A 13,897-nucleotide genomic window follows, 5' to 3' on the forward strand; every position below is an offset into this window, starting at 1 on the left:
CCATACAAATAATGACGCTAACTCTTCAAGGCATGGATAATTGCGGCAAGTTCTAAGTTATGGGTAGGGTAGTTTTTCTCATGACTCTTTAACTGCCTGAATCAATAGGCTATGACATTCTTATGCTGCATCAAAATACAACTTAACCCTAGATATGAGGCATCACTGTAAATTGTATATCCACCCAATCCACTCTGTAAGGCCAACACAGGTGCGGTAGTTAACCGTCTCTTCAGTTCTGAAAAGTTTCTCTCACAGTTCTCGTTCCACTCAAACTTGACATTCTTCTTTGTGACCCGAGCCAGATGGGCAGCTAGACTAGAAAACCACCCTTCCACAAACCTGTAATAATAACCTATCATCCCCAGAAAGCTACGAATCTCCTTAACTTTGGTCAATTTTTTTCATCCGAACACTGTTTCAACTTTTTCAGGATTTACTAACACTCCATCCTTTGATATGATGTGTCCTAGGAAGGTAGTCTGCTCAAGTCAGAATCCACTCTTACTCAACTTTGCATACAGCTTCTTCTCCGTGAGAACTTGTAAAATCTGAGTTAGATAGTGAGCGTGTTCCTCTCTACTCTTTGAATACATCAGGATATCATCGATGAACACAATGATAAATTGATCCAAGAATTGTCTAAAAATCATGTTCATCAAGTCTATGAAGATGATTGGAGCTTTGGTTAGTCTAAATGGCATGACCAGAAACTTATAGTGTCCGTACCTAGTTCGAAAGGCTGTTTTGGGGATATCTTCTGCCCTGATTTTTACTTGATGGTAACCTAAACGTAGGTTTATCTTGGAGAAAACTTGGGCACCCTACAACTGATCAAAGAGGTCATCGATCCTAGAGAGGAGATACTTGTTTTTTATCGTGACCCTGTTCATACCTCTGTAATCAATACATAACCTCAACGTCTCATCTCTCTTTCTTGCAAATGTAACTCCGGCACCCCAAGGAGACACACTATGTCAGATGAATCCACTTTCCTGCAATTCAATGATATGTTTTCTCAGTTCCTCCATCTCAATGCGGCTCATGCGGTAAGGAGCAACCAAAATAGGCTCGGTGCTTGGTTGAAGGTCTATGGTGAATTCAACTTCTCTGTCCACTGACAGTCCAGGTAGTTCATCCAGAAACACATATGAAAAGTCTCCGATTACCAGAATCTCTTGAATACAAATTTCTTTCTTGGATTTGCCTATTTAGAGAAAACAACTGGTTAAAGTACTTGATAATAAGAAAATTTGCCATGAAGGAATAAATATTAAACAATTTTATTAATTTGTAAATGATTTCTCATTAGGAGGGTTGAATACAATTTTTATGCTAAAACAATCTATAGTGGCGAGATACGCTGCTAGCCAGTTCATTCCTAAAATTACATCAAAGTTCTCCATGTCAATTTCTATTAGGTCCACACTTAATTTCCTATCTGCTATATCTATGACATAGACTCTGTATACAACCTCCCCCAATAGTGTCATATTCCTAGGAATAGACACAAACAACACAAAATCAAGTTTTTCAAGTAATACATTTAATTTTGATGCAAAAACATGTGAAAAAAATGAATATGATGCACTAGTATCAATCAAAACATGGGCAAGATGGTTACAGATAGTGTACATAACCTGTACCACGTCCGGGTTTGCTTCTGGATCCTGCTGAGTGAGATTGTAAGCTCTGGCTTGGATAAGAGGTCTGGCCTGGTTCTACTTCCTCGGGCACTCCCTTGCATAATATTGGGTACTACCACATATATGGTAGGTGTTATTGAGGCGATAGAAAGATCGGTCCCCATGATTCTTACTACAATGTTGACAGATCTTACCGCGTCCTACTGCTGGAACCTGAGGGGGAGCCTGAGTCATCGGCTTGGGTCTCTTGTTCTGTAAAACAAGTGCAGTAGGTGCTAGTCTGCGGTGTGGGGCTGAGGACTTGAGGCTCCCTACTACTTAAGAGAAGGTGCGAAAGCCCCTCTCCGCTAACTGTGCCTTGGCCAGAACAGCTCAATAAGTACTGAGCTCGAGCACAAACAACTGTTGTTTGATCTCAAGACAGATACTCCACTCGAACCTTCTAGCTTTCATGCCTTCATCCATCATGCTCTGAGGAGAATATCGATCCAACTCTAGGAATTTGTGAGCATATTCTGATACAATCATGTCCTCTTGGACCAAGTATACAAACTCCATCTCCTTCAGGTGTCGGAGATGCTCTGGGAGGTACTCTGCATGAAAGGCCATCAGGAACTGTTCCGAAGTGACTAAAAAAGGCAGGGTAGTCTGCTTGAGTTGCCACCAGCGGTCTGCTTCTTCCACTAGCATGTAGGTAGCAAGGATGACCTTTTATTAGGGAATCACCTCAAGGGTCTTGAAGGCCTTCTTTATCTCAGCTGACTAGAACTCGACATCTTCAAAGGAGGATCCTCCTAGAAAATTAGATGAATTTAGTCTTTTATACCTTTTTATGTAGCTTGGGTCCATCATGAGGGGAGCTGGGTCCTATGGATGAGGGACTGGACTGTGCTAAGGATGGACTGAATGGCCCTGCAGTGGTACTTGATGATCGGTGGAGGCACCGGATTGTACTGTGGTGGTGTCGGGTGATGCAGTGGCTGGGGCATCGGATTATACTGTGGTGGTACCGAGTGGTACTGTGGAGGAGCAGGGTCATATCAGGGTAGCTCGGGATCCTCCCGTACAGGGGTGGCTCAATCTGTGGCAGTGAGGGAGGGTCAGGTAGCTCCCTCCTTTTCTCCCGGGTCTGCTAGGCAGCAATGAGTCTTTCCATCATCTTAAATAACCGGTCAATATCCTCTCTAAGCGAACCCTCCCGGACTGCTCGGTTTAGTGAGACTCTTCCTCTCCTCATCTATCTGAACTTGTATTTCACAAGGAATGGTTGAGTGACAATTCATTATTTTTGGCGTCTCCTAAGGATTTTGTTTAAGGAATGGGTTTGAGGAACGTAGCTCTAATATCAGGTACTGTGGAGGAGCAGGCTCTTGCCGGGGTGGCTCAGGATCCGCTCGCTGCAGCGGTGGCTCAAACTGTAGTAGTGAGGAGGGTCGGGTAATTCCCTTCTCTCCTCTCGACCTTGTTGAGCAGCAATGATCCTTTCGAGCATCTCAAATATTCTGTCAACATCCTCCCGAAGCGAATCATCCCGGGCTGCTCGGTTTAGTGGGGGTCTCCATCTCCTCATCTCTCTGCACCTGCATTTCATAAGGAATGGTTGAGTAATAATTCTCAGTTTGGTATTCCTCTAAGTATCATTGTGTAAAGGACGGGTTTAGGGAACGCGGCTCTGATACCAACTGTAACGGCCCCGGAAATTAAAAGAAAATGTATATATTTATTCTAAGTGCGAAAGAAAAATAAAATAGATTATGATTAACATCCCTTACACAATAACCAAAACGAATTAAACGTATGAAAGAATAAACTAACTTAAAGGAAATACTATGAATGAATGCTATAAGGAAAACTAATAAATTCTTTGGCTTCTACTCGTCGTCTTCCTGCAGAACGGACTCGAGAACCAAGTCCTCCTGATCTGAAATGGTTAAGTAAGGAATGAGTTACACTAGCCCAGTAAAGACATCACATTATCTCACTGTCACAGAAGTAAAGGTTGATATAAAATAAAAACGACCAATGGACATAATTTATAACAAACTCATTTATCAATAATAAAACCCTTTACTATCCACCTACCTCAGTGAGATTAATGAAAACAATTTATGAAAATAATTACATCATAAATATCATAAGATCACGCACACTCTGTAACATAACACATATCATACTTTTGTATTTCAATCATCAGGCAACAATTTTCCTCTTTTATCAGCCTACTAGTATCCATGGGGATCCATAGGGGGTCCCCGTTACACACGAACCATTCACATTAATAACTTAATTCCAAGGCCGTCCCCATACCCCGTCCAGTATGAGGGTGAAACGGGCCATCCCCATACCCCGTTCGGTATGGGCACCAAAACACATAAAGTCTCCATACCCCGTCCGATATGAAAGACCACATTCCCGATAGGGTTCCCTATGGACCTGCTTCGTCCACCATCTCCCAGAAATCTAGCCAGGCTGTCGACATTATCCATTTATCAATTCGCATACCTTTTTCCATTCTTTTCTTAATGTCAATTATCTAATCAAACATAAACACGTAAACCAGTAATGGATACCAAATGAGAAAACACAACATCGGGTTCACAATAATTCAAACCATAATAAATGAAACCGTGATTCATGCATACGAAACCATAGAATAAACACATCAGGCACCATACTGCATTTAAAACTATAAAATAAATCAAACAACAACTAACCGAAAAATATAGCAAATTCGGGCTCCATTAGCAACCTTAATTAATTATACATATCTATTAATTCATAAATACTGTTTTATCATTTATTAAGCTTTAATGTCGTAATAGGAAATAGGGTGAGAGATCCTTACTTATTTCGAAGTCTGAAATCGGGTTCTCACTGCGTCTACGGCCCGTCCTTAGATTCTCTGAATTTTTTTTCGAAAATTGAAACACACTTCCGGTACCTGTACATGTCCCCAAAAAACCTCAAATCAGACCCAGGGCCCTTTCGGCCAATTTTGAAATTTCGGCACGGCGGCTCCGCCATGCTCTGGCGACAGCGCCGTGCCCGCAGCGGCGATCCGCTTTGGGTTGGCCGTTTCTAGCCGTTTTCGGCCGAATTCGGCCAAACTTGCATTGGTTCCTGTGATAAAACACCTCTAGGCCCTCGGTTGGCCAAAAAATTACAGAAAATCGAGGCTTACCGGTAGCGGAGCTGTCGGGTGCGGCGGCTCCTCCGGCGCGAGTTGTGGTTTGGTGTTTTGCTCCGGTCAACCTGTAGAGAAAAGGACGGTGGTCACTGTGGTATAAAAATTACATCGAACAGGAACCGGGAAGGGTCTCATCGGAGGCGAAAATTGAGGAAGCCTGCGGCGGCGACGCTGTGCTTCAGCGGTGTTTTTCGGCTAATTGGCCGGTGGTTTTGCTCTGATTTGGCCACAGAGAGGTTCAGCATCGAAAAACGAGCCAATGAGAGAAATTTTACCTCGTTTGGCGGTCGAAAAATCCTCCGGTGCAGCGGTAGGTGGCGGTGGCCGATTCCTCCGGTGGCTGGGTCATCTTCTCCAGCGAGGGTTCTGGCAGCTAGGGTTTGGAGTTGGGTGTGGATGTAATTATTTATTACTCTCCCCTTGTAATCTGAGCCGTCCATCATAATTTAATCTGAATCGTCCGATCGCGATTAAATTAGAAATAAATCTGGGTCGTCCATCCCGATACGATTTGGGCTGTCCGTGCATGATCAAATCTGGACCGTTCGCATGCGTGAGATCTGGGCTGTCTACGCGCGCCTTTGATCTGGGCCGTCCACGCGCGCGGGAATGGATCTGGGCGGTCCGATCGCGCGCACGCAGATCGCCCACGTGTCTTCGTCCCGCGTGGCTTCCCGCGTCAGCGTCCCTGCCACGCGACGTGTCCTGGTTGGTCGGGGCTGCTGACGTAGCATTATTTTTCTAAATTACGTTTTGACCCCGTTTTCAATTTTTTTTTTCAAAAACACCCCCAGAATCCAAATTTTCACCTTTTTTTTCTCAAATTCAATTTCAATTAAATCCCAAAAATAATTTTACCCCATTTTATTATTATTATTATTTTTATTTCTATTAAATTAAATTAAATTAAATTAAAACCTTATAAATTAATTATTAAAATAAAATAAAATAAACAAAATTCCAAATTAAAATAAAATAAAATAAAAATAAAAATAAAAATAAAAATAAAATATTTGGGTGTTACAACTTTCCCCCCCTTAAAGAAATTTGGTCTCCCAAATTTACCTCTTACTCTTGGTCGAACAAATGGGGATACTGGGCTCTAAAGTCTGATTCTAGCTCCCAAGTAGCCTCCCTTGGCGAGTGGTTCTGCCACACTACCTTTATAAATGATATTTCCCAGTTGCGGAGTATTCTGCTCTTTCGGTCCGTGATACCGATTGGTACTTCCTCATAAGATAAGTCCTCTTGAAGTGGAAGCAGTTCATGAGCCAAGACATGAGAGGGGTCCGGGTTGTACTTACATAGCATGGATACATGGAACACATTGTGGACCTTGAAGAGCTCTGGAGGCAGTGTTAGTCTGTAGGCGGCAGTACCAATCCTGTCCAAGACTTCATATGGTTCAATAAATTGGAAGTTCAGTTTTCGCTTTCTACCGAACCTACTAATTCCTTTGAAATGAGTGTAAGGAATAACCGGTCGCCTTGTTCAAATGCTAAATCTCTTCTTCGGGTGTCCGCATAACTCTTCTGCCTGCTCTGAGCCGTCTGAATGTTCTTTCTGATTTTAACTATTTTAGACGTGGTCTCCTCCACCAACTCCGGGCTGAACAATTTTCTGTCGCCCACTTCTTCCCAACAAATCGGTGATCTGCATGGGCGCCCATATAACGCCTCATACGGAGCCATGTCAATGCTCGCTTGATAACTGTTGTTGTAGGTAAATTCTATCAAGGGTAGATGGTCGTCCCAATGGCCCCCAGAGTCAAGAACACAAGCTCGGAGCATATCCTCAAATGTACGGATTATCCTTTCTTATTGTCCATCCATCTGAGGATGGAAGACAGTATTGAGAGATAACTTTGTTCCCATGGCCTGCTGAAAGCTACTCCAAAACCGAGAAGTGAACCTGGGATCCCTGTCGGATACCACTGTCACTAGAACTCCATGCAATCTGACTATTTTCTGGATATACATTCTTGCCAACTTGTCCAAGGGATCGTTCATCCTGATGGCCAGGAAGTGGGAAGACTTGGTAAGCCGGTCAATAATTACCCAGATGGCATCATGTCCTGAACGTGCATTGGGTAATCCCATTACGAAGTCCATGGCGATATGTTCCCACTTCTACTCAGGGATCGGTAAGGGCAGAAGTAACCCGTCTGGTCGTTGATGCTCTGCCTTGACCTGCTGACATACCAAGCATTTAGATACAAAGTCGCTATGTCCCTCTTCATCCCATTCCGCCAAAACCGGGGTCGCATGCTTTGGTATATTTTGGTGCTTGCGGGATGCATGGCAAACTTGGAGCTATGGGACTTTGTCATGATGTCTCTCTTTAACTCACTGTCGTCTGGAACACACACCTTGTCCTGGAACCGGAGTAACCCATCAGCAGAGACTCGGAATTCTGAGCTCGCTCTCTGTTCTGCATCATTCTTACGGGCTACTAGGGTGGGGTCGACTGACTGGGCTTCCCTTATTCTCTGTATTAACTCGGGCTGGACGGTCAGATAGCCCAAACATGCGATTCTCTTCAGGTCCTGAAGCCGAACCTGTTGGGTGGCCTCAATTTGCCTGCGTTATGAAACCATTAAGTGAGCTAAGATACCTGAACTTTTCCTGCTTAAGGTATCTGCCACCACGTTGCCCTTATCCGGATGATACAAGATATCACAATCATAGTCTTTAAGGAGTTCCATCCACCTTCTCTGACGCATGTTGAGATTCTTTTGAGTGAATATGTGCTTCAGACTCTTATGATTGGTATAGATCTGGAAGGTCTCTCCGTATAAATAATAGCGCCAGGTTTTCAAGGCGTGTATGATTGCGGCAAGTTCCAAGTCATGGGTGGGGTAATTCTTCTCATGATTCTTTAACTGTCTGGACCCATAGGCTATGACCTTCCCATTCTGCATCAGGACATAACCCAAGCCTAGATAGGAGGCATCACTATAAACTGTATATCCCCCCAATCCACTCGGTAAAGCCAGTACGGGTGCAGTGGTCAGCTACTCCTTTAATTCTGAAAAAATTCTCTCACAGTCCTCATTCTACTCAAACTTGGCATTCTTCTTTGTGAACTGGGTTAGGGGAGCCGTTAGACTCGAGAATCCTTCGATGAACCTGCGGTAATAACCTGCCATCCCAAGAAGCTACGGATCTCCTTGACTGATGTCAACTTTTCCCAGCCAAGTACTGCTTCAACCTTTTCGGGATTCACTGATACTCCTTCCTTCAATATGATGTGTCCTAGGAAGTCAGTCTGCTCAATCTAGAATCCACACTTACTCAACTTTGCATATACCTTCTTCTTTCTGATGATCTACAAAACTTGGGCTAGATGGTGAACATGTTCTTCTCTGCTTTTTGAGTATATCAAGATGTCATCGATGAACACAATAACAAATTGATCCAAGAATTCTCTGAAGACCCTGTTCATCAGGTCCATAAAGATGGTCGGGGCGTTGGTTAGCCCAAATGGCATGACTAGAAACTCATAGTGTCCATACCTGGTTCGAAAGGTCGTTTTGGGGATGTCTTCTTTTCTTATTTTCACTTGATGGTAACCTGATCGTAGGTCTATTTTGGAGAAGACCTGCGCACCCCACAGCTGATCGAAGAGGTCGTCAATTCTGGGGAGGCGATATTTGTTCTTGATTGTGACCTTGTTCAATCTTCCGTAATCAATACACAGTCTCAACGTTTCATCTCCCTTTCTGGTAAACATGACTCCGGCACCCCAAGGAGACACACTGTGTCTAATAAAACCACTATCTTGTAATTCAATGATCTGTTTCCTCAACTCTTCCATCTCAACGCGGCTCATGCGGTAAGGAGCAACCGAAATGAGTTGGGTGCTAGGTTGTAGGTCTATAGTGAACTCAACTTCCCTGTCCACTGGCAGTCCGGGCAGTTCGTCCGGAAACACATCTGGAAATTCTCGGACTACTGGAATCTCTTGGATACAAATTTCTTTCTTGGGCTTGCCTAGTTAGAGAAAATAGCAAGGTTAAAGTACTTGAAAATTAAGGAAACTTGCCATCAAGGAATAAGTATCAAATGATTTTATTAATTTTTAAATGGCTCCTCACTAGGAGGATTGAATACAATCTTCTTGTTAAAGCAATCTATGGTGGCGTGATACGCCGCTAGCCAATCTATCCCTAAAATTACATTAAAATCTCCCGTGTCTAACCATATTAGATCTACACTCAGTTTTCTGTTTGCTCTCTCCACGGCACAAGCCCTGTAAACAACTTCCCCTAATAGTGTTTCACCCCCAGCAGTAGACACAAACAACATTGAATCAAGTTTATCAGGTGATACATTAAGTTTGGATGCAAAAACATGTAAAACAAATTAATGCGATGCACCAGTGTCAAATAAAACATGAGCAATATGGTCACTGATAGTGTACATACCCTGTACCACGTCCGGGTCAGCGTCGGCATCCTGCTATGTAAGGTTGTAAACCTTGCCCTGAAAAGGAGGTCTTCCTTGGTTCTGGTTCCTTGGGCACTCTCTCGCATAGTGCTGGGCACTACCACATATGCGGCAGGTGTTGTTGAGGCAATAGCATGGTCGGTCCTTGTGATCCATGCCGCAGTGCTGACAGATCTTGCCACGTGCTGCCACTGGAGCCTGAGGGGGAGCATAGATCACCGGTCTGGGCCTCTTATTTTGTTGGACAGATGCAGTAGGTGCTGGTCTGCGGGGTGGAACTGAGCGTCTGTGACTCCCTAATGACTGGAAAAGGGTGTTAAAACTCCTCTCCATAATCTGCGCCTTTGCCAGAACAGTTGAATATGTCTTGAGCTCTAGTACCAACAAGTGTCGTTTGATCTCTGGGCGGAGGTCTCACTGGAACCTCCTGGCCTTTCTGCCCTCATCCATCAATGTCTCAGGGGAGTATCGACCCAGCTCTAGGAACTTACGAGCATACATCAACACTGTCATGTTTCCCTGGACTAGTTGAACAAACTCTGTCTCCTTTAAATGTCGGATGTGCTCGGGGAGGTACTCAGCATGAAAAACTGCTAGGAACTGCTCCCAAGTGACAGGTATGGGCAGGGTGGTCTGCTTGAGCTCCCACTAACGATCTGCTTCCCCCGCCAACATGTAGGAAGCAAGAGCAACCCTCTGCTCAGGAACCACTCCTAAGGTCTTGAAAGCCTTCTCTATCTCCGCCAACCAGTACTGGACATCTTCGAAAGAGGACTCCTCTGTAAAAGTGGAAGGGTTTAGTATCTTGTACCTCTCTACGTAGCCCGGGTCAATCAGGGAAGGAGCTGGGTCCTGTGGAAGAGGGACTGGGCCGGGCTGAGGATAGACTGGAGGGCCTTGTGGTGGCACCTGCTGATATAGTGGGGGCACCAGATCATACTGTGGCGGTGTCGGGCAATACTATGGCTGAAACACTGGATTATACTGCGGCGGTGGTGCCAGGTGGTACTGTGGATGAGCAGGCTCTTACCGGGGTGGCTCGGGATCCGTTCGCTGCAGTGGTGGCTCAAACTGTAGTAGTGGGGAGGGTCGGGTAATTCCCTTTTCTCCTCTCGACCTTGTTGAGTAGCAATGATCCTTTCAAGCATCTCAAATATTCTGTCAACATCCTCCCGAAGCGAATCATCCCGGGCTGCTCGGTTTAATGGGGGTCTCCCTCTCTTCATCTCTCTGCACCAGCATTTCACAAGGAATGGTTGAGTAATAATTCTCAGTTTGGTATTCCTCTAAGTATCATTGTGTAAAGGACGGGTCCGAGAAACGCGGCTCTGATACCAATTGTAACGGCCCCGGAAATTAAAAAAAAATGTATATATTTATTCTAAGTGCGAAAGTAAAATAAAATAGATTATGATTAACATCCCTTACACAATAACCAAAACGAATTAAACGTATGAAAGAATAAACTAAATTAAAGGAAATACTATGAATGAATGCTATAAGGAAAACTAATAAATTCTTTGGATTCTACTTGCCGTCTTCCTGCAGAACGGGCTCGGGAACCAAGTCCTCCTGATCTGAAATGGTTAAGTAAGGAATGAGTTACGAGCTACATCACACTATCTCACTGTCATAGAAGTAAAGGTTAGTATAAAACAAAAACGACCAATGGAGCATAATTTATAACAAACTCATTTATCAATAATAAAACTCTTTATTGTCCACCTGCCTCGGTGAGATTCATGAAAACAATTTATGAAAATAATTACATCATAAATATCATAAGATCAAGCACACTCTGTAACATAACACATATCATGCTTTTGTATTTCAATCATCAGGCAACAATTTTCCTCTTTTATCAGCCTACTAGTATCCATTGGGATCCATAGGGGATTCCCGCTACACGCGAACCATTCACATTAATAACTTAATTCCAGGGCCGTTCCCATACCCCATCCGGTATGGGCGCCAAAACCATAAACCTCAATACCCTGTTCGGTATGAGAGTGAAATGGGCCGTCCCCATACCCCGTCCGGTATGAGCGCCAAAACAGATAAAGTCTCCATATCCCGACCGATATGAGAGACCACGTTCCTGGTAGGGTTCCTTATGGACCCAGTCCGTCCACCATCTCCTAGGATATCTAATCAGGCTGTCGATATTATCCATTTATCAATTCGCATACCTTTTTTTATTCTTTTCTTAATCTCAATTATCCAATCAAACATAAACACGTAAACCAGTAATGAACACCAAACGAGAAAATACAACATCGAGTTCACAATAATTCAAACCATAATAAATGAAATCGTGATTCATGCATACAAAATTATAGAATAAATACATTAGGCACCATACTGCATTTAAAACTGTAAAATAAATCAAAGAACAACTGACCGAAAAATACATCAAATTCGGGCTTTATTAGCAACCTTAATTAATTATACATATCTATTAATTCATAAATATCGTTTTATCATTTATTAAGCTTTAATGCCGTAATAGAAAATAGGGTAAGAGATCCTTACTTGTTTCGGAGTCTGAAATCGGGTTCTCACTGCGCCTACGGGTAGTCCCTAGATTCACTGAACTTTTTTTCGGAAACTGAAACACACTTCCGGTACCTGCACATGTCCCCAAAAAACCCCAAATCAGACCCAGGGTCCTTTCGGCCAATTTCAAAATTCCAGCACGGCGGCTCCGCTGTGCTCCTGCGATGACGCCACCGCGAGCGTAGGCGATCTACCTTGGGTTGGCCATTTTGGGCCGAATTCAGCCATACTTGCATTAGTTTCTGTGATAAAACACCCCTAGGGCCCTCGGTGGGCCGGTGGTGGGGCTCTCGGGTGCGACGGCTCCTCCGGCGCGAGTTGCGGTTTGGTGGTTTGCTCCGGTCAATCTGTAGAGAAAAGGACGGTGGTCACGGTAGTATAAAAATTACATCGAACGGGAACTAGGAAGGGCCTCATCGGAGGCAAAAATTGAGGAAACCCACGGCGGCGCTGCTGGGCTTTGGCAGTATTTTTCGGCCAATTAGCCGATGGTTTGGCTCCGATTTGGCAATATGGAGGTTTAGCATCGAAAAACGAGCTAAGAAGAGAAATTTTACCTCGTTTGGCGGCCGAAAAATCCTCCGATGCGGCGGCGGGTGGCGGCGGCCGGTTTCTCCGATGGCTGGGTCATCTTCTCCGGCCAGGGTTCTGGCGGCTAGGGTTTGGGGTTGGGTATGGATGCGATTATTTATAACTCTCCCCTTTTAATCTGAGCCGTCCATCATGATTTAATCTGGACCGTCCGATCGCGATTATATTAGAAATAAATCTGGGTCGTCCATCGCGATGCGATCTGGGCCGTCCGTGCGTGATCAAATCTGGACCATCCGCATGCGTGATTAAATCTGGACCGTCCGCACGCGTGAGATCTGGGTCGTCCACGCGTGCCTTTGATCTGGGTCGTCCGTGCGCGCGGAAACGGATATGGGTCGTCCGATCGCGCGCACGTGGATCGCCCACGTGTCTACGTCCCGCGTGGCTTCCCGCGTCAGCATCCCTACCACGTGGCGTGTCCTGGTTGGTTAGAGCTGCTGACCGGGCTACTGACGCAGCTGCTGACGTGGCACTATTTTTATAAATTACATTTTGACCCCCGATTTTTTATTTTCTTTTTAAAAACACCCCCATAATCCAAATTTTCACCCATTTTTTTCAAATTCAATTTCAATTAAATCTCAAAAATAATTTTACCCCATTTTTTTATTATTATTATTATTATTATTATTTCTATTAAATTAATTTAATTTAATTTAAAATCTTACAAATTAATTATTAAAATTAACAAAATTCCAAATTAAAATAAAATAAAATAAAAATAAAAATAAAAGAAAAATCTTTGGGTGTTACACACACATTATAAATCCATATTCTATAAATCAAACAATAACTGTCCTTTTTCCATCAGCCCGCTGGTATCCATAGGGGTTCATAGGATGTCTTCGTTATGCGTGAACCCTTTCTTTTAACATTCTCAATTAACGGTCGTCCCATATCCCGTCAGGTATGAGCGCCAAATTACTAAATCTCAATACCCTGTCCGATATGAAGGTTAAACCAAGTCTCAATATCCCGTCCAGTATGAGACAACGTTCACGGTAGGATTCTTTATTGTATCCGGTCCGTCCACCATTTCGTAGGATATCCTGTAAGGTTGTCGTTTCATCCATTCACTTAATCACACAGTTCCCATTTACCTTTAATCTCTAATTTCCTAATTCAACTGTAATCACATAAACAAACAAACATGCATCAGGGAATGCAATCATATCTCGGTTTTCCAGTTTAACAATAGTCACATAAGGTAGCAATACATGCATTTAAAACCATAAAATCGATAAATCAGATATTATTATGCATTCAAACTGTAAAATAAATCGATAGAAATCAACATAGAATAATTTTCATTTGTGGCTCCATTAGTAACTCGTAGTTAATTATATACATTTTCTAAATTGTACAAAATATCGTATTATTGTTAATTTGACTTCAATTACATGACAGAGAATAGAGTGAGGGATTCTTACTCAATTCAATGCCCGAAAAGTGAAACTTGTTGACTG

The sequence above is a fragment of the Carica papaya genome, chromosome 6 (genome assembly GCF_054855325.1).
Source record: "Carica papaya isolate Zhongbai chromosome 6, ASM5485532v1, whole genome shotgun sequence".
Taxonomy (NCBI): Eukaryota; Viridiplantae; Streptophyta; class Magnoliopsida; order Brassicales; family Caricaceae; genus Carica; species Carica papaya.